The 20,954-nt window shown below is 41.4% G+C and overlaps 1 protein-coding gene across 5 annotated transcripts in view; it reads left to right on the top strand.

The window, feature by feature from the left end:
- The first annotated feature begins 1,589 nt into the window (after positions 1 to 1,589).
- The window catches only part of l1cama (L1 cell adhesion molecule, paralog a), an 87,971-nt gene continuing 68,606 nt past the window's right edge, over positions 1,590 to 20,954 (top strand). For 3 of the 5 annotated variants that reach the window (XM_036592331.1, XM_036592336.1, XM_036592333.1), the window contains exon 1: positions 1,590 to 1,753. The gene's annotated coding sequence lies outside the window, so the exon portion shown is untranslated. Of the gene's footprint in view, positions 1,754 to 18,722; positions 18,771 to 20,954 lie in introns of those variants that run through there. The other 2 variants (XM_036592335.1, XM_036592334.1) reach the window with 2 other exon arrangements.

Consider the following 20,954-nt stretch of genomic DNA (forward strand, 5'->3'; position numbering starts at 1 on the left):
TAAAAATAATCTGTGGCCACGAGTTAGTAAGGCATGGGAACAAGATAATTAAGTTGTGGCTACGACTCAGTAAGGCGTGGAAACAAGATCCTGATGTGTAGCTGTGACTTAGTAAGGTGTGGCCCTAACTTAGTAAGGCATGATCTCATTCCCACACCTTACTAAGTGGTGGCCATGACTTAGGATCTTGTTCCATGCGTTAACAAGGTGTGGCCAGGCATTATTTTTTATTTATATGGGATATCACCAGCAGGGCTCTGTACTCTTCTCTTTTTTCTGCTCTATTCTTTCTCTCTACTCTTTTCTATTCCTCTCCACATTTTATTCTCTCTATTCTATCCTTTTTCTCTCTGTTCTCAATGTTTCTCCTCTCTTCTTTTTATCTTTAGTATATTCTTTCCTCTCTCTCATTGATGTCACTCATTACTGCTTACAGTGAAGTCAGTGTTCCACTCTTCTTGTCCCTTTTCTCTGTTCTTTTTTGTCTCTCTTTTTCTGTCTTGTTTTTCTCTCTTTCTCTCTCTCTCTCTGTCTTTTGTAACTGATTATTGCTTAAATGGAAGTTGTTTAAATACACTGTTTTTTCCCTTACCATTATTATTGTTGCTATTCTCTATTCTTTTCTTTCCCTTTCTGTCTCTCGCCCTCTCTCCCTGTGTTTCTTATCATTGCTGAAATGGAAGTCAGTGTTTCTCCTCTATTCCTCTATTTTTATTCCTCTAGACTATTTTCCCCTCTCTGTCTGTCTCTCTCTGTCTTTTTCTCTCTTTTTCTTTCTTCTGTTACTGAAGAAGAACTCTGCTATACTATACTATTCTATATTCTCTCTCTCTCTCTCTCTCACTCACACACACACACACACACACACACATTATGGTTTAAATGGAAGTCAGTATTTCTCTTGCAGTCTTCTATTCTATTTCTCCACTATAGTCTTTTCTTTTTCTTCTCTTTCTTTCTCTATGTGTTCTTCTCCTCCCTCCACTCCCCAGGCCTCATTCACCACCCTCTCTTCCAGTATTAACATGGCCACTTTCCAGCAGCCTGGTGCCAAAGAGAGAGAGGGAGAGAGAGTGGGAGATGGAGAGCACCCTTCTAATGCAGCCTTGCAGACGCAGCATAACAATGCGCTAATTAGCATAGCCTATATCCCATGTACTTATGGCGCACATTCTCTATGTACCACAGCAAGAGCTTCCTGCTGCAGAGCCATCATCATCCCGCCATCATCTCTATGTGTGAGTGCTTTCCCCCTTTATCAAACTGATCAGGCTGATCACATTATGGACATGTTTTGAAAGGGGGGGCAGTTAGTAGGGGAGTGAGGAGAGAAGGATGGAGGATGAAGACAATAAAGGAATGGTCAGAAAGCAGAGGGAGCAGAGTGAGTGAGTGAGTGAGGGGGAGAGAGAGAGAGAGAGAGAGAGAGAGGGAGAGAGAGAGGGAGAGAGAGGGAGAGAGAGAGGGAGAGAGAGAGGGAGAGAGAGAGGGAGGGAGGGAGGGGACGAGTGAGGGAGCTGGAGAGAAAGGGTGATGTCACCTCTAGCCAGCAGCCAATCAGACACAGGGAGGCAGAGGAGAGGGAGTCTGAGAGGGTGTGTTTTTGTATCACTGCAGCATCAGCACACACAGGCCACAATCAGTTTGATAGAGAGGAAGAATTGCAAGACTCCACATCGGGGAGAAGGAGGGAGGGGGAAAAAACGCAACCAGAGCGAGGAAAGAACCCCGTGGCCATCTTAGACCTGTAAAGGTAAGAGGAGAACGTTCTCTATTAGAGATGTCAATAGTCTTTAGTGCCAGATGTGTGCAGGTGCAGGCTGGAGTGCATGTCATGTGCTTATGAAGGTAGAATGGTAGTACCTAAAGAGCAGTGATACAGTGTTTGGCAGGTATAAAACTGAGTCTTAGAGTACTAAAATGAGGATATCTACACTGTTAAATTTATTTAAGCACTTATTGGCTTCGCGTGTAGGTGAATGTAGGTCAGAAAAGGAATGGAACCGGCAGGTCACATTTCCAAGGCAAATTTCTAAGATGAATTTACATCTCATATGAATAAGTAAGACTTCCCATGGGATTAAGCGTAATGTTTTTCCATGTCATCCTGCTCAGAGTGAAGTTTTGCCATCCCAAATCTTCAAGTTCGCCATTTCTTGTGAGCAGAAATGCATTCCAGGAGGATTTAGCTGAGCAGGCATGCAACAGGGTCTTTTCCTTTTTATCATTAATGCAATAGTCTAGCCTCCAGCCTTGCACATTCCAGCTGTAGAGCTAGGTGACTGTGTCTGTTCCTCATACTGACATCTTGATACCACAAAGTGTTTGATGATATTATCTCGGCAGTGGCGCTGATCGCTGAGGCGGGGGCTGAACCGTTTTGCTCGTTTGTTGGAGCTGATTAAGCATGGCATTATCACACTGCTAAGTGCTTTGAGTCGTATTGAACTACAGCTAGTTTCATCTGTATATCTGTCTTCTTATCTGAGATATGCGTTTTCTCACATAGGGCTGATTAATGGGCCTAACTGCAATGTCAGTGGTTCTACCACCACTGAATATCTCATTTAAACTAAGCTTAGGCTTAATCTATGTATGGGAAACTGGGCTATAATGCCCTTTTGTTTTAAGTGGCCACTTATTTTCTTTCTCTGTGTCTCTGTCCATCCATCTGTCCATCCCCCCTTCCCCCATGCTCCCTTGCTAATTGTTATCCACTGATAATTATTGTGGCATCCTGGACAATATAGGGCTTTTATTGACCAGAGCCTTTTTTGCCGCAGCCGCCGTGCAGGTCTGGGGTGTGTGCAGTAAAGCAAACAGTGAAAAACTAACTGCGGTTTAATGGGGCAGAGGGGGCTATGGGGGAGAGAGAGAGAAAAAGAGAGAGAGAGAGATGGAGAGACTCGGGTGGGGCCTGCATTTATTTTCAGTGGCTGTTAAACACAGGGCCACTTACCTGGCCGAGTGCCAGCATGCGTGATTCAGGGCGGGTCTCGTCCACAGCGCTCAGGTTGCAAATGATCAGCTCTATTAACAAAGGTTAAGGCTACTGCCTGCCCTGCTGCTACTTTATAGCACAGACATTCAGCCCTCTTTTCTCATTTGCACAGCTACTATGAGTGAAGAAATTTGCAGAGGTGCCTGTCGCTGTCCTAGATGAGAATCGACAATCCATAAAAGGTGTTTGACAGTGATACATGTCCCTCCTTAGCACATCATCCCAAGGATAATCAATAAGGCTGATCATGGAGAATGCATGGCTTTGTAGGTCTAAGTAACTTGTACTATGTTGCATTCCACCATACAACGAATGCTGTCTTTTTCCACTGTCTTGCTCTCTCTATCTCTTGCATCTGTAACGTCAGTTACCATGGACCATATTTTTTTTTAAGTCATTACCCCGCACTTCAAAAAGAGCAGAAAATATGTTGACTCAAAGCTTCTGCCCACTGGCTTCTATTATAAGTTTGTTTTTGAGAGAACAAATTTTCAGTTCCTTTGTAAAAACAGGGAAACATGTCGAAACGATTGCCCCTGGTAATCAACATGCTACAGATGCAACAGATAGATGTTCGATGTACAAATACTGGAGTGTTGCTTTAATGTCAGAATTCTTCCCTGTCTCCAGCTGTGATGTGAAAACACTGGCTCCCTGTGAGGCAAAATATGATCTTCCAGCAGACTTTAATTGAGCTGTATGCTAGACGATAGACGGACAGGCTGAAGAGATTTAGGAGGGATGAAAGGAAGAAAAAGAGGCTGGGTGGGGTCACATTTGACAGGCGAAGCTTTTCGTCAGGCTGGTAATATATGTGCACTTAAATATATCGTCTAAGTGAGACAGCGAACGGGTGCAAGGTCAGAGGGGGATGGGACGTCAGCAGTGGGAGTGGTGCTGTTGAAGTATAGGGAGGATGAAAAAAAAAGAGAGGAAAACATTTAGCATCTGCCTCCCAGAACAAGTGCAGGAGGCAGACATTTGACATGCTCCCCTGCTACCAGCCCTCATCGTATCAGCATGCAGGAGTGGCGTGAGGTTGGTGAAGAAACGGCGCTTTCAGTGAAGCATCTGCTCTGAATATGCCAGTTACAGAGAAACTCGAGGGAAAAGTGGTGTGGCGCACAGGCTTCCATAGCAGCCACCTGTTATTGCCAGAGGGCCTCAGCTCTGTTGGATTCTGCTCCCCCAGCACACACACTGGGGGAAATAATCCCTCCCAGCATCCTTCTTAAATTATCCATGCACAGATAAAAGACTGGCCAGCTTTCACTCTAAAAATGATGTGTTAATTAACAACACGCTTTGTATGTTATCACTGTTTTTAACACGTTTTCTGTCAGGCCACAAGAACATACAAATTATTTCATTACACCACATTATTGGGTTAAATCTTTTTAATGCTGCTTGTATTAAAGGAATGCTCAACTGCATCTGCATCTATAGCTTATGGCTGATTTTTCTATGAATTTCGCTGCAGTGTTTAACCCTTTTTAACATCAAAAAAGAACAGAAAATACATACATTTGCAGTGGGTTTCTAATGTCAAATGGTATTTACTTTGGATGCACATAAAAGGTCACACTGTTAGCATAGATCAAATGTAATCCAGCATGGTAACGTTAGCATGGTGACAAATTCACTGTAGCTTACAACCTGCCATGGATTTATTTGCTACAATAACATAATCTGGCTCTGTAGTGTAGAAATTTAAACTGGAAGTTCGTTTTTAACAGTTCCCATAAAATGCATTTTCTCTCTGTTTTATAGATCCTTTGGTCGAATTATACAGTTCTTTTCTTCAGTAACATTGATGGAAGCTTTGTCAGTGAGCAAGCATGTCAATATTTATGAAAGTGTTTTTATTGTGTTAAAATTTTGTTTTTAATTGTGGAAGTTTTACACAATTTTTAATGTCTACAAAGCTGCAGTTGAGCTGATTGTTTTATCTCAGCACAGTTCTTACCCCTCATTGCTTACTGGGGTTTAAAGCAGAGCCACAACTTTTCACACACAGAGAGCCAACAGTGTCCTAGTTAATTGGATAAGAGAGTTATAAGTATTTATACATATATTAAAATATCTGACTCAATTTCTATTCCTCCAGCTGAAGGGCCACTAGGGGGCCTACAAAAAGAGCCTCTCCTTCTGCACTTAAATCACATATTTATTTGTGGATATTGGGCAGTTACTTCTATCTGCTCCACCCACAGATATGGGAATTGCTCCAAAGCTGGACAAGCTTTACAGAATGCTGGGGAAAAAATCCCTTTTAACTCAATTTATGTCAAAATACATACAGTTATTAATGTCAAATGATATTTATTTTGCATGCATATGAAAGATCACACTGTTAGCATGGGTCAAATGTAATCCAGCTAACCTTGGCATGGTGGCAAATTCATTGTAGTTTTCAATCTGCCATGTTTTTATTCGCTACAATACAGTAGTTCAGCTCTGTAGCGTAGAATTTTAATCTGGAAGCTCATTGTGTAGAGAATGTTCTGCAAAGCTTGTCCAATCTGGTAACAGTTGCTATGAGAGAGTGTATTTGTTGGTGGAGTGTGTAAGATAAATGTGTTTCAAGTCTACAGTTTTGTAGATAGAGATTAAGTTGAACGATGCTGTAGCATTCCTTTAAATTAGATGTTTGTGTTGAAAGTTATGTCCTTCACTGAACTGGTGCTGCTACACAGACAGAGCACTGCTTTGCACCAAGTCTTGGGGGCGTTAGCCGTACAGATTTGTAATGGCTACAGAGGCAGTGGTTTGAATTTCACTGTTAGGAGTAGGGTGACAGTAGCATGCAGACAGGGCCGCAGGTATTGAACGAGTGAAGAAGGGAAGGCATTAGTCTGATGTAAATAGCAAAGGCTGTCTGAGACAGCAGTGACCTAGAGGGCCAGACCTGGTAGAGTGATGCTAACAGGTGAAAAGGCCTCTGTAGCAGACTGCGCTTTTTCTGTTAGCTCATATAGAAGCCTCCTGAAGCGAGCATGAGTCAAGAAGGGGACTGACGGCTTAAAAACCAGAGAAAAGTCTTTACAAAAAGTAAAGAACAGAGTAAGGAGACGCCAAGGAGACTGTGGAGAAGAGAGGGTGATGAAGTGATTTGATTTGTAACCCCACACTAAATGTCAGTCTTAATGCAGACACATTAGCTTAAGTAGCGAGCATCTGTCGAGCTCTCAACGCTTTCCTTTCTTCTTAATGCTGTCTTTTCCTCACTTAAATAAGAAGTATGCTTTTTCAACATCTCATCAGGCATTGTCAGGCTTTCTACACACCATAATCAAAGTAATGGATTCTTGAGACTGAATCGCAATTCTCTTAAGCCCACAGACAAAGACTATAAAAATGAAACCAATCTTTCAAGTGTGTCTGTAACATCGGCAGCCTCAAGTATGCTGATGAAGTTAATTGGATTGACAAATTGTTTTAAATCTGTCACTGGCCCCCCAAATTCAATCTTTAAAAAGCAGGAATAATTTGGCAACAAATCAAAACGTTGCTGTTTTCTAAACGCTGCTATAACTCTCAGGCCCAAGGCACATTTTCATGGAGCGAATGCCCAGCTGAGCTGACTTTTCACTTTTTATTTTTGTGTCTGTCTGAAAAGTGCTGAGATGCTAAGATGTTGGAGCACCATGCCCTCGACATGATAACAACTATATGGGCCAGAGTGTTTAAAATGTTCTCTCAGCTGTGAAGGAAACAGGTGCAACTAACGGCAAGAAGCAACAAATGAAGGACACAGATTAGAGATGCGCAGAAGAAGAAAACTCTTGTGTCTGACCCCAGTTCTGGTCATCCTCTACGACTCCCATTTCCTCCCTCGGTTGGATGAAATTAAATGATGCCTTTGTTTTGTGAGGGGACAGTGAATCATCCTTGTCTTTCCTACCCTCTTATCACTCATCTCCTCTAAAAGGAGCATTATTGGCTAAATGAAAGACTAAACTTAGCCTGAATCCCTGCTCTGTCCCAGAATCCTCAGTGATGACCGCAGACAGCGTCATGTGCTGTGTGGTCTATTGTGAGGCGGCTTTGTCATGTGTGAGAGAAGTTCCCCAAGAACTGCGCTATTTTACAGATTTCCTGAATAGATTAAAGTTTCTGCAATGATAAAACACCCTCCGCATGTCATACACGCTGCTACACTATCCTGCTGCCAAGTGGAATAGAGAATCTTTTGTGCAGTACATTTTATGGTGGATGAATATGTGAAATTTAATAGATGTCACGTGAAACATTCTGAGTGAGCAAGCACGAGTACGCGGGCTAACTGGAAGTGGGGGCAGAGAGTTGGACAGAATATTCTAGATGGCAAAATACATGGAGTGTAAATAAATGCTGGGACTGTGATAAAGCTAAGCACCAATGGGAATGCTGCTTACCAACTTATTTACTTATTTCAAAGGAATAGGCTGAACATGCTAATGTGTCTAACAATGAGTTGAAACTAGTAGCCACCAATTAACATAATGTCATCTGCTAATGCTGATTGCTGGAAACATTTTTTGCGAGCAACATCTTGACTGGACTATTTTTGTTAAGTAATAAGATTGTATGTCATATATTATTAACCAGACAAGCTAATGTGGCTAACTGTGAGTTGAGGCCAGAAGCTATTTAGCATAATATTATTTGTGTAAGGTGGATTGTTAGATGGTTCATTTTCATTAGTGCTGTCAACATTAGCTTTTTTTAACTGTTCTCTGTAGTAATAAATAGTGACATTGTATGTCGTGTATTACTAATGTGGCTAACAGTGAGTGGAAAATAGTAGCCACCGTTTGCATATTACTAATTGGTGGCTGTTAATTTTCATTTGATGCTAGCAACATTAGCTTTCTTGACTGAAAGGTTTCTTTTAATTAAAGTGATTACATGTCATATAATGTTAACCAGACATGGTAATGTGGCCAACAGTGAGCGGAACCTAGTAATCACCAATTTCCTTAATGCTAATTGGTGGCTGTTTACATCATTGTTGCTAGCTACATTATCTAACCATTATTAACTATTTTTTTGATTAATAATCCAATTAACATAATCCAATTTGCATAATGCTAATTGTTGGCTCTTTTTATCATGTATTGCTAGCAACATTAACTTTTTTGACTGAACTGTTCCTTTAGGTAATAAGATCATAATGGCACTGTGAAACAACTAAAGAGTTTGAGAGGAGGACCATGCCTGAAGCTCCTCCTCATTCCAGTGTAACGTTCTATAAACTTCCATATCTGCCCTCCATTTCCCATTAACTTTTTATGACCTCCACACACCTCCTCCATGATCCTCAGTGATGACCTCCAGCCTACGTTCTCAGAGTTTACTCCCCTCCTACAATGCAGTCTCTTCTTATACTACAACTATATGTTCCCAACTAGTAAATGCTATATGTTATTACCCAAACATGCTAACGTGGCTAATAATAAGTGTAAGTTAACCTCCAATTAGCATCATATCATTTGCATTATGCTATTTGGTGGCTGTTTGTTTTCATTGATCATTAGTGCCATAGGCTTTTTTTACTGAACTGTTCTTTTAGTAACACTGCTTAAGCTTATTGTTTGTTTTTTTTTGTTTTTTTTTGCATTAGCCTGAGCTTGTTTTTGATTGAACTGTTCCTTTAGTAAGATTATGTCACACTTTGATGTAAGAACGCTTTCATGATCTGAGTAAGCGGGAAAAACATGGCTCCTACTTTTATTCCCAGACTGAATCTGTTTGTGTGCCCACATAGCTTTGGATATGTTCCATGCCTGTGGACCCCCCACAGTGGCTGCAGAGAGCGTGTGCAGTACTAAGAGCTCAAGAGCGCTGTGGGACTGGCAGGATGCTGTGAGTGCTGGTGGGACTGGTAGGTGACTATATGTGTGTGGTGCAGAAATACGTGCGTGCGTGTGTGGTACCGCAGGCCCGAGCGCTGTCAGACGTGATATATTCATTACGGCTGGATTAGGGCGAGTGTGGGAGGGGATCAGCACGCTAGCGACTGTAATCCCTATACACTCAGCTAATTTAATCTCACCTACTGTGCCTTACCATTTTTCCACCGCAGCCCACCTACTGCTGAGAGCCTGGCTGCAGGGCCCAGGGGCTCACGGGCCAGTCAGAACGAAGAGAAGTGTTCCAACATGCCTCTCTCGTAGCCCTTTACTAGTGCGTGGAGACTGGAGGGGAATCAGAATGCTGCTGCTGATGGAGAGAGGGAGTGATTCACACACTTCAGATGTCAGTTTTCTAAAGAGCTGGTTGAATACATTTGAATCAATTATGCATTAATTGTAGTCTTGGCGCAGTGTTTGTGTTCAAGAGATCAAAATCTATCTGTATGTATCCCACACCACCCACTTCTGGTCCTGTGCAGCTGCCCTGCCCGGCCTACTGACTGTGCAGCAACCAGTGATGCCAGTTCTTCATTGCTGGAAAAATCTGTGATGTTTATGTAATGCTAAATTATTCACAACCGTCTTATTTCCCTCTTGCCCTAGCTCTTAGCAATGCTAGCAACTGCAGATTTGTCAGATTTATTAGAAGCAGGAGTTCAGGGCCACTTTTTCACACTTCCTCCAAGGCTTGTGCATCCATCTTCATGTTTGCAAGTGTTTTTTCATGTGTACATTAGCATATGTGTTTGTGTGCTTGATTACCCCAGTTATTTGGCTTTGTACTCGTTATTTGCTATATTTTAAAGGAATCCCTGCTGGAAAAAAACAGCTAAATTCTATGCTGGTTTGAACTAGTTTATGCTGGTTTATGCTCGTCTGGTGTTGGTTTAGCTGATTACCCTGGTTATTTCTGTGCAAAACCTAGTATCTCCATTTTTATTGTTTTTTTTTCCCTTTCCCCAAAGTTACCCTTTGCATTGTGTAAAACATTCATGATTAATGGACCAACAGAAATGGTCCAAAGTTAATCAGAAAAAAATTTAGTTACATTAACTTCCATTACATTGTTTTTTCCTTCTCCTATAAAGTTACCCTGGTAGGTTAGAAAACCTACCAGCCTACCCTGGTCCTTTAAAAAACTCCAGCAGTGTCTGACAATCGGATATGTAAGCGCAGTTGTACAGGATGTCTGTATGAGACAAATTAGATGACAAATTCCAATGTGAAACAACATTCAGCAACATTTATGATGAGCCAGAGAAGCTGCTTACATGTATACACCATAGGTTTGTCTATATAGCTAGTGTTCAGTTCTGTTTCACAGTAAAAGTTTTGCACAGTAAAAATATGTTGAATATGTACTTCAGTTGATAAATAGGATTCTTAATACTAATATAATAAGTAAACAAAAGTATATTTTTTTTACATATATATGTATACAAAGAAATATACACACATATGTACAATATATGTGTGTATAATACCAACATATATGCATGTGAATATATTGGTGACGCAGAAGACAGATTTTCCCTGGACGTTTAAGTGGAATTGTATAAATACGAGGCTTACAAGTTAGTTAGTTTAGATAGAGTTAGCATCAGTACTCTGTATCAGCTGATACTTAAGGATCCGGTAACAGTATCAGGGTTGGAAGGGGAAAAGTGGCATCAGTACATCCCTGCTGTGACCTATAAAAATGAACAAAAGCTGTCTAAAGTGGCTGCCCACAGCGTTCAGCTACATGGTGAATCTTTGTTCATATATAGAGTTCACAGTAGGTCATATAGTGTCCTGCGTAACCTTATTGAAGACATGGAAGTGGTTTGTGCAGGTTTAGAGACGTTTTGGGGATGTTTTTACAGAAAAGATTTGGGTGACTAGTGACTTCTAGTGTTTGTTGCTTTACACTGGAGCCTCGTAGCTCCAGTACCAAACAACAGAAGCATTATGTGGACACCAAACATGTCTTGGCAAGTGGAAAATCATGTATTTTGTTGCCAAACCATTCCTTCAAAGTGTACAGTACTGCATGTAGGCTGAATCAAACCCTTCAGCAGTTGTGTGTGTGTATTGGCCGGATGGATTTTCCAGCTATAATAATAATAATGTGTGTTTCTGCGCTGGCAGGCTGGCGGCTCCGCAGGGCTTGCTGCCTGGCTTGACGAAAAAAACAGCTTCGGCTTCACTTCTGCACACACTTCAGGGAAAAAAGCAGCAGATAAACAACAACAAACTTGAGAGACAGTCTCTCACTCTCTCTCTTACACACGCACGGACTGTGGCAAGCTGCGAAAGATGAAAGGGCATAGACAAGAGGAGAGGGAGTTACGTAAAAGCTTGGACTAGCGGCAAAAACGAGGATGCGCTGGAATAAATTATGAAGACAGCTTGAGTAGTGCAGGGTTATGTATAGTCTGTGCCGGTCTACAGGTACTGGGGTCACACAATAATAATGATTGCTTTATTTTAGCTTCATTGATAGGTATTGAGCATTCCCAGAAACATTCTGTTCTATAAAATAGCAATACATCTTTTGAAATGCTGGTAGAAATGAACAGCAGAACAAAGCTGTCCAATCAAAATAAGCTATGTCAGATTTGTAAGACATTCTTTGAAGAGAACCTGAAGTCAAAATTGACCTTGTTAGTGTTTGTCCCCGGTCATATTAAGCATGATTCATAATATTGGCGATTGATGCCATCATACAAAAATGATGCCTTTTTTTCATTAGATTTTTTTTCTAATGTACATCAAACAGAACATGGCATTTAGTGCTATAATGAAAAACAACAATATAAACATCTAACTGACACAGAAAACCGGAGACGCACATCATTACTCTGCTCTTTTGTTCTGGACAAACTTTATGAACTGAGCGGCAACCAAGCAGACTGTTGATATGTGGCGCCATAACTGATTTTGTAATGCCCACAGTCTGACGGTGAGATATAACTCTGGAAAGCGCACCGATCGGGAGATAAAACGGTTCATAAAAAACATCATTATTACGTTAGATGATTTTTTTGGTTTTAAAACAATGGCCTCATTCTCCAATATCTTCCAGTGTTTTTTTTCTTGAATTTGTTCTTGAGAAAGATTCTAAGAAAAAGTCTACGTCAGATTTATGACGCATTCTTAAACCGCAGAATTGTTCACTTTTGTGCTCTTGAGCGTGTGAAGGTTCTGTTCTTATCTAAGAGCAAATCCCAAATAAGAAAGCATTAGTGAATGCCAGAAGCTTCGTAAAAACTGCGCAAGTGGGTTTTAAGAAGAAATTTCTTCTTAATAATTGTTGGTGTTATGAGGCCCAATTTTAGCTCGCTTTGGGGCACACAGCTATCTCTGCACAAAGACTTTTTCTCTTTGCACTCTGACCTGCATATATTTTAGAGACACACGACCCAAAGCGGCCAGCAGTTGTTGGCCCACTGTAATGAAAATATGGTGTTCATGTAAACAGTGCATGGCTTCTCCACTCTAAAACAAGCGCACATGAGTCTTTACTATGCTTACATTATTGGAGTGTTCAGAACATTTTATTAGTGTTATTTTTAACAGTTGCAATCCTGAAATCAGGGGGTGCTGCAGCCTCCTCAGCACCCCTGCTTCCCCGTCCCTGAACACTGGTGTGGTTTTACGTACCAAAACTAGTGATAATTTTTTTCATGACATCCTCTCTTTATCTCTTAGAATGAAATGGGCTGTTTATGTTTCTGTGGCTTCAAAACCTGTATGTAAATGAACTCTGATTGGCTGCCTTATGTTCAAAAAGCAGTTCAGTCTGAAATACTCCTTATAACTTTAGCATATATGGGCGGGTTAAATTGCTGCAGACTGAATATGTAAATAGATGTAAATAAGCTGGTTTTTCCGACATCTCAAAAACGATGAATTGAAAATGGGCTGTTTTTGCAGCTTCACATAGGCGCTGTGTGAACTGGGTGGTTCTTTAGGAAACGCTGCACGGAACATAACCATCCAATCTGCCAGTCAACAAGCCACTATTCACAAAGCATGGGTTCATTAACTTTTATTAATGCTGACTTAAATATCATCTCATGCTGTGATACTCCGATATATTTGGGAAAACACTGTGTAATTGAATTATATCAATAACACCCAGCGAAAGAGAGAAAGAGGGTGGGAGATAAACGGACGGATGGGAGAGACAATACTAATGAGCTTGATAAGGTAATCATGCAATTGAATGACCCCAGGCCAAAGGGAAAGGGTGTGGTTTGAGGAGGAGTGGAGGATGGGGTGAACATTAAGTAAAGAATGAAAGCACATTGTGAGTGTCTGGTGGAGATGATCTCCTTTGAAAAGAGCCAAAAAGAGAGAGAGATTAGATAGAGCGCAGATTAGTGAGAATAGAGGGACGGTGCTGAATAGAGAGATGGGGGGATGGGGGTTGTACGAATGTGTTTCCGTATGAAATGTATTACATCACCACAGTTTTGTCTTTAAATTTAATTTTGGCATTGCTCAGCGGAGAAATGCTTTTTTGTTTCAACTGTTGTTGTGTTGGACAAGCTTCACAGGACTCCGATTAAAATTCTGTAGACCACTGAAATTGTGTGTCGTTCTGTAGTCGACGTCATGCTCATATTGGCAGTACCTGTCTGAGTGTTTTTCTGCTATGGGAAAAAAACCCTGCTGTTGCACTTTGTGTTAAACAAAATGCCCCAACCTGATATTTTGTTGATATTTTGTTCTGTGTACATTTTTCCTTCAAATATTGCTGGATTCTCTGAATTACGAGATTGTTTAGCAATCAAAATATAATGCCACGTACATGCAACAAGCAAGCTAACACTCCTGCGCACTGAAATGACATTGCATACGTGGTCTTCTATTAAATATAAACACTATTATACAGTAACACCACCTCCTTGACCTTTAGGCATCTACTGCCAAAGCAAGTAAAATACCAGCCCTGACAAAGCCTGCTGGTTTGTCTGGGGTATTTTAGTGAGGTTGTCAGTCTCATGATGTCAGTTCAGTGTGTAGCAGTGTTAGCGTGCATATATAACAACATTCATATTTTGACTACTTAATCTCAGAATTACTTATGTAGAAAATCAGAGGATCTAGTGACATTCAGACAAAAAAAGTATGTTCTACATAACGTACCACAGAGATTTTTTTCAAAATTGGCATTCATGTTTCCCATGGAGAAAAAACAGTTAGACCCAGAAACCTTATGTTGGCATGATGACAACTACAGAATGATGCAGCAAGAAGAGCCTGGGTTCGATTCCCCAGACGGGTGAACAGGGTCCCCTCTATGTGGAGTTTTAATGCTGTACCTGTATCTGTGTGGGTGCTCTGGTTTCCTCACAAAGACATGCAGTCAGTTGGAGATACTAAATTCCCCCTAGTTGTGAGTGTGTGTATGTCCTTGTGTGTGCTGGGCTGACAACCCGTCCAAGGTGTGTCCTGCCTTCCGCCCAAAGGCCGCTGGGCCAGGAGGATAAATGGTTTAGATGATGAATGAATGAATTCAGATTGGAGCTTAGATTCCTTTCTTAGCATTGAATTTATATTTTAAAAGGCTATGCTACTGAGCAGGACTGTGATTAGCCTAATTAGCCCAGTTCTATCAGTAGTGTTATAGCAAACAAAATACACACCATTTGAAATTAATTTAAGTTGAATATTTTGGGAAAGAATGAGTTACAGTGTCTAATTAGGTTGAATAATTTATTTCACTAGGATCCCAGTACAAAGAAATGAATAGTTCATGGAAAATTCCTTTCCATGAATAAAAAAAGTGTAGCAACGTAATTTGCTTGTTTGCTTGCTATTGTAATATCTCAAACAAGTTGTTGCTCTCAAGGCATGCCACTCCACCCACTGGCATCTAACATTGCTGTGAATGTTTTGATTAGACAGCCTATGTAAGGTTTGAAAATTCAAAACAAATATATCATGTTCAAATATTAAGATCTTTTTGTGGGTGTGCAGATGTGTCGGTATCGATATAGGCCTAGTAACGATTTTGGGACTTGGATGCTGTGGGCCCCCCTTCACCATAGGCCCCAGTGGGGGAGTGTGACTGTCCCCTGCAGTAGTTACACCACTGGGTTAAATGGGTTTTTGACACTAGTCTGTAAAGCATATCCAACCACACATCAGTAGCAAGAAAAGAACGTTTATGTGGGCGGACTCGGAAAAAGACAGTTGTGTGATGTTGTTTGTTTATGTGGAAATGACAGTCTTTCAAACTTTCTCAGTGATGGGGAGGTGAGGCTGAAAGTGAGAAAGATAAAGCAAGTGGGTGTGTTTGTGTGCGAGAAAGTGTGCTTGTATGTATAAAAGCAAGGAGAAAGCAAGTGATGACGCCCGCAGCTATTAAAATGTCACGAATGATGGTGACAAACAATGACTAGCTGTGCTCAGACACGCACGCCCACCTGTCGTGAAAGCGCACACACACAAGCGTCCTCCTGCATACAAATCTCCTGCTGTATCTACAACAGTCTTAACCTCCTTCGCCTCCGACAGACACTAATTAAGGTACATCCTTTTAGCATGAAAACAGTGTAGCACAGGACATTCACAACATTTACACGGCGTACGGAAGGGTGCTTCCCCTTAGGCTAATAGGGCTTGGCGAGCACTGCCCTTGTTTTCATAAAAAGTCGTCCTTTTTTTGCTCCTTTTTTTCATGCTGCAGTCTCTTATTTAGCCCTACACCCGGCTGGCAGTGCTCCTCCTGTGGTGAAGTGGCAGTGGAAGCACCTGTCTGCTTTATTCACAGGGATTAGGCATGGCTTTCTTCTCCCACTCTCTGGCGTAAAGAAACTACAATGAAGTGTAAATTCCTATGACATGGGAGCTATTACTGCTGTCTCTAATGTGCTCATAGTCTGTCTCTTGGGCTATTCAAAGCAGTTCCCACTGCAGGCCCTCCATGCTCTACAAAGTGCAGGTCTTTCTAAAATAAATCTGCTCTGATTACCAGGGCTTGATTTAAGCGGGGAGTGTGGAAAATGTCATCTCCCTTGTAAAACTGCCACCCCCCTTTCCATCCCCTTTGGATTAGTGTTGTTATGTAATCACTAAAAAGGAATGTTTTATCAACCTAATCTCTGTCCTCCACATCTGTATCACATTATCAGTTATCACAGACTATAATTTTGAAATAAAAGACCAGAAAACTGCTCACACAAAACCAGTGGTGAACCATTACTAGCAGAGAAAGGCCTTCAGATTTTGGCCTAGATGTCAAAACTCAGCCAACAACGAGGAAAACTAATGCTGATTTCTGCCAGCGTGTCTATGGGATTCTAATAGTATATTAGCACTAAGCTGACAATTTACATGAACATTTATTGGCCAATCTAGATTAAACACATTTTATGTTTTATTTAAAACTTGTAACAGACATATTAACATTTATTTCCACCCAATGATGGCTGGGATAGGCTCCAGCACCCCCCGCAACCCAGGAGCATAAGCAGTTTAGATGATGAATGAATCAATTCAGGATGGAGCTTAGATTCATTCCTTAACATTGACGTTATAAAAGGTGATGCTACTGAGCAGCACTATGGTCAGCCCAATTAGCGCAATTATATCAAGTGTTACCTTTCAAAGCACACAAAATAAACACCATTTAAAACAAATTTAAGTGTAGATATTTTGGCAAAAAATTAGTTACAGTTTCTAATTAGGTTGAATAATTTATTTAACTGGGATCCCAGTACAAAAAATAAAAAGTACTTTCCATGAATAACAAAGTGTAGCAGTGTAATTTGCTTGCTATTGTAATATCTCAAACAAGTTGTTGCTCTCAAGACAGGCCACTCCACCCACTAGCGTTAACGTAAATTCTTAACTTCTGCTAGTGTGTCTATGGGATTCTGGTAGTATGTTAGCACTAAAATGACAATTCACATAAACATTTTTGGCTAATCTAGATTAAACCGATTTTATGTTTTATTCTATTTAAAACTGGTAACAGACATATTAGCATTTATTTTACATTGTATGTTGCAGTTTCCCACTGTCTCTTTCGATATGAGGCATAGACACTGTTTTCCATTTTTAACATCTGACTCAAATGCATTGGCTTGGCTACCACTCGTATTCACAGTCGGTGATCTAGACCTAGAGTGACTTTTAATTGCTCCCACGCATTGAGAATCAAAACATGATTGACTCCACAGTCAGTTCCTAATTGTGTTGGTAGTTAATGTGACACATTAGGCCTTTAGTTCAGCTTCTTGTGTCCTAACCAACAGGAGAGCTTGCCAGGTTGTTTCTACATAGATATAACAGAGGAAAAGATCCTGATTGGATAATTTCTCACTGGGCGTTTCAAGTATTTAACCCTTACTACAATACTAGCAGGGTTTAAATACAACAAACATGATGATGATATTAAATACACATTACATGTATGTATGTTTTATCTTCATCTAAATGATTAGGCCTCCTCTAAAGGTCAACAATGCCCTGATGGTTTCTCACTGCTCAAAAAAGCACCTATAATAGAAGTCAGAGGCTGAAACAACTGCATTTTAAGTAATTTTTAGGTTATAAGGCAGTTGCTTATTGAGTTCCATTGTTTTTTTTCTGTTTTCTTGTAAGTACAGGGTAATTAATTGTTGTCCATGCTAATTAATCCTATGCACAGATGCAGCAGTTTGAAAAAATGACAAAGTGCCCTTTTAAGATGTTGATTATCAATATTTTAATTCCAGCCATATATTTGAGAGCTTTATGACAAGAACATATCTGAAAATGCCCTTTTTTCTGTGCTAAAACAGAAAATATTGCCACAGCTCATAACTGAACCTCACCCCAGTTGTTTAAGCCAGAACCCCCCTTGAACATTTTTGCCCCATTTAATCACTGCTTATTACCCTTACCATGTTAGCCTGTAATATTATCATGTTGGCATGTAATATTATCAGGTAATGTTAGCAACCTGATCACCGATCATGCTGGTAATGAGTGTGCTGTAACCTCGTTTAGCAGAGAGCAGGTTGGCTGTGTATAGGACATGCTGACCTGTCCTGTCTGGAGCTCTCTGAACCAGAATGAATTACACAGACCATCATGGGTCCATAATCGAGTTTGGGAGTGGACACACTGCTGTTCTCTCTCTCATTCTCTCTTGTTCTCTCTCTCTCTCTGTCCCTTCATCCTGTCTGCCCTGTGTATGTTGAGTATCTGTGCTGCCTGATGGGTGTGCAGTTTGTGTATGAAGAATGTCAGAGTCATTTACCCAAACACACACACACACACACACACACACACACACACACACACACACACACAGTATCTGTAACATTCAGCTGATTCTGTAACTGAAGAGAAAGGCCAGAGCAGTATCTCTCAGCACTCTCTCTCACTCGCCCTCTCTGTTTCTGCCATTCTCTCTCTCTCGTCATTTCTTTCCTTCTTTCTTTCTTTCTTTCTTTCTTTCTTTCTTTCCCTCTTGCCTGCTATATCTTTTTTTTATATCTCCTCATTTTCTGTTTTTCTCTCACCTTTTCTTTTTTCTTTATTTCTCTATTTCTGTCTCCTGCTTCTCCTTATCTCTTTACCTCTTTCTCTCTGTCTCACTCTCTCATTCACTCTTCCTCCCTTTCCCTTTCTTTTTCCTTCTTTCTCTTGATTTCTTGTCCTTTTTTCTTTCTTTCTTTCTTTCTTTCTTTCTTTCTTTCTTTCTTTCTTTCTTTCTTTCTACTCATTTTCTCTATTTCTGTCTCCTGCCTCTCTTTGTCTTTACCTCTTTCTCTCTCTTGCACCCCATCTTTCTCTCTCTCTCTCTCTCTCTCTCTCTCTCTCTCTCTCTGAGCGGATGTGGGTGAGTGACGGAGCGTGTGTGAGTGAGAGCGGTTGCTGCTGCGAGAGTGAGTTCTTTATCTTTCTATCTTTTTTGGCTTTTTCATTGATGAACTGTGTTGGAGTTTGTTGTGATTGTGTTAGCGGTGTTTAGCGGAGGACAGGTCAGGGTAGTTTAGTGGGTGTAACCCCGGTAGCCGGGGCGAGTAAGTTTTGAAAAACTTTCGCGCCGCCACGGCATTAAAATAGCGCCTGATGTGAACTGCTCTGTGGAGGAGTGCAGCCTAGCTGTGGGAGAAGTTGTTGGATACAACAGCATCGTGTCTGCATCCAGGATGAGCGGGGCTGTAGTGGTCTTTTTAGACGATGTGGAGAAAGTAAACACGATGGTGCAGAACGGCGTTGTTTTTCAGGGCACGTTTACACCTGTAACGCCTCCCATTCGCCCAGCGAGACAAATAACGCTGTCTAATGTCCCGCCTTTCATTAAAGACGAACTGATAACAGCAGAACTGTCGCGTTATAGTCATCCAGCTGAACCTGCTGTTGGAACCAGAAGTAAGACAGATGTGGGACAGGAATGTTTAGAGCCTAAAAGGAATAAACTTGATGCTAATGCTGATGTCGGGGTTGGTGCAACAGCCATTGCTGCCGTGGGATCTGTTGTAGGAGAAGAGGGTATGGACGCAGAAGCTGTAGCTGAGGAAACTGTTTTTAAAGCTCCCTTTGGTAAATGAAGGAAAATGAAATGGGCTAAGCCTGGTGACAGGTTCGGATAGCGATCTTTCAGACGTTAAAAGTCAGCGGAGCTGAAGGAGTGCATATACCTTTGATAAAATAAAGTCATTTCTTCAGAGAACAAAAAACATGAAAGGGGTAGTAGTTGAAGACTATTTTCCTGATCGCAGGCTGTTTATTGAGTCGGTTCAAGTGATAATGAGGAATGAGACCTTGGCAGAGGGTTCTCTGCCACTGAGTTGCAGGAGGGCTGTGATCACCCTACTGCCAAAGAATGGAGACCTGCAGGACATTAAGAACTGGAGACCGGTGAGTCTCCTGTGCACTGATCTCAAGGTGTTCTCCAATGTTCTGGCTATTAGGCTAAGAGAAGTGATGGGGCATGTCATCCACTTAGACCAGACCTACTGTGTACCTGGCAGGTCTATTACTGATAATAGTTGTTTAGTCAGGGATATATTGGAAGTTTCCAATATTCTGGGTGTTGACTCTGGCCTCATTTCATTAGATCAGGAGAAAGCTTTTGACTGAGTCAAGCATCAGTATCTGTGGTACACTCTTGAGGCTTTTGGTTTTAGTCCCTCTTTTATTGCAATGGTAAAGGTAATGTACCAGGACATTGAGAGTGTGCTGAAGATTAATGGTGGTTTGAGCGCTCCCTTTAAGGCTGAGCATGGCATACGGCAGGGCTGCGCTTTGTCTGGAATGCTGTATTCCCTTGCCATTGAACCACTGCTGAATAGATTTCGCTCCAAAATTGAAGGCTTCGTCTTACCTCAGTATGATGTTCAACATCGCATTTCAGCCTATGCAGATGATGTAATGATTATGGTAAAGGGGCAAATGGATATTGATAACTTGGTGTCTGCTATTTGTGAGTTTGGGAACATTTCAGCTGCTAGGGTGAATTAGCAGAAGAGCGAGGCCTTTGCAGTGGGGAAATGGGCAAGTGGTTTGCCCAGTTTACCGGCTGGTATGATTTGGAAGAGGGGTGGGATCAAATACTTGGGTGTCTATCTTGGAGATGAGGCTACACGACAAAAGAACTGGGACGGTGTGGTGGAAAAAATGGAGGGTAGACTGGCACGATGGAAATGGATTCATGCACAAATGTCATTCAGAGGAAGAGTACTGATAATAAATAATTTGACAGCCTCAGTTCTTTGGCATCGGCTGTCTTGTGTGGATCCTCCTGTTGGGTTGCTTGCTCGTTTGCAAGCCATCATGGTGGACTTCTTTTGGGACCGCCTTCACTGGGTCCCTCAAGGTGTGCTTTTTCTGGCCAAAGAGGAAGGTGGACAGGGCCTGGTCCACCTGGCAAGCAGACTGGCTACTTTTCGTGTACAGTTTATCAAAAAGTTTTTGACTGGCTCAGTGGACTTGGCATGGAGGAAGGTGGCCAGCATTATTCTGCGAAAAGCAGATGGCCTTGGACTGAATACTGCTTTGTTCCTCATGGACTGTAAGCAACTACGCTTGAGTGGATTACCACCTTTTTATCGAGGATTGTTTAA

This window comes from Colossoma macropomum, unplaced genomic scaffold (assembly GCF_904425465.1).
Source record: "Colossoma macropomum unplaced genomic scaffold, Colossoma_macropomum, whole genome shotgun sequence".
Lineage (NCBI taxonomy): Eukaryota > Metazoa > Chordata > Actinopteri > Characiformes > Serrasalmidae > Colossoma > Colossoma macropomum.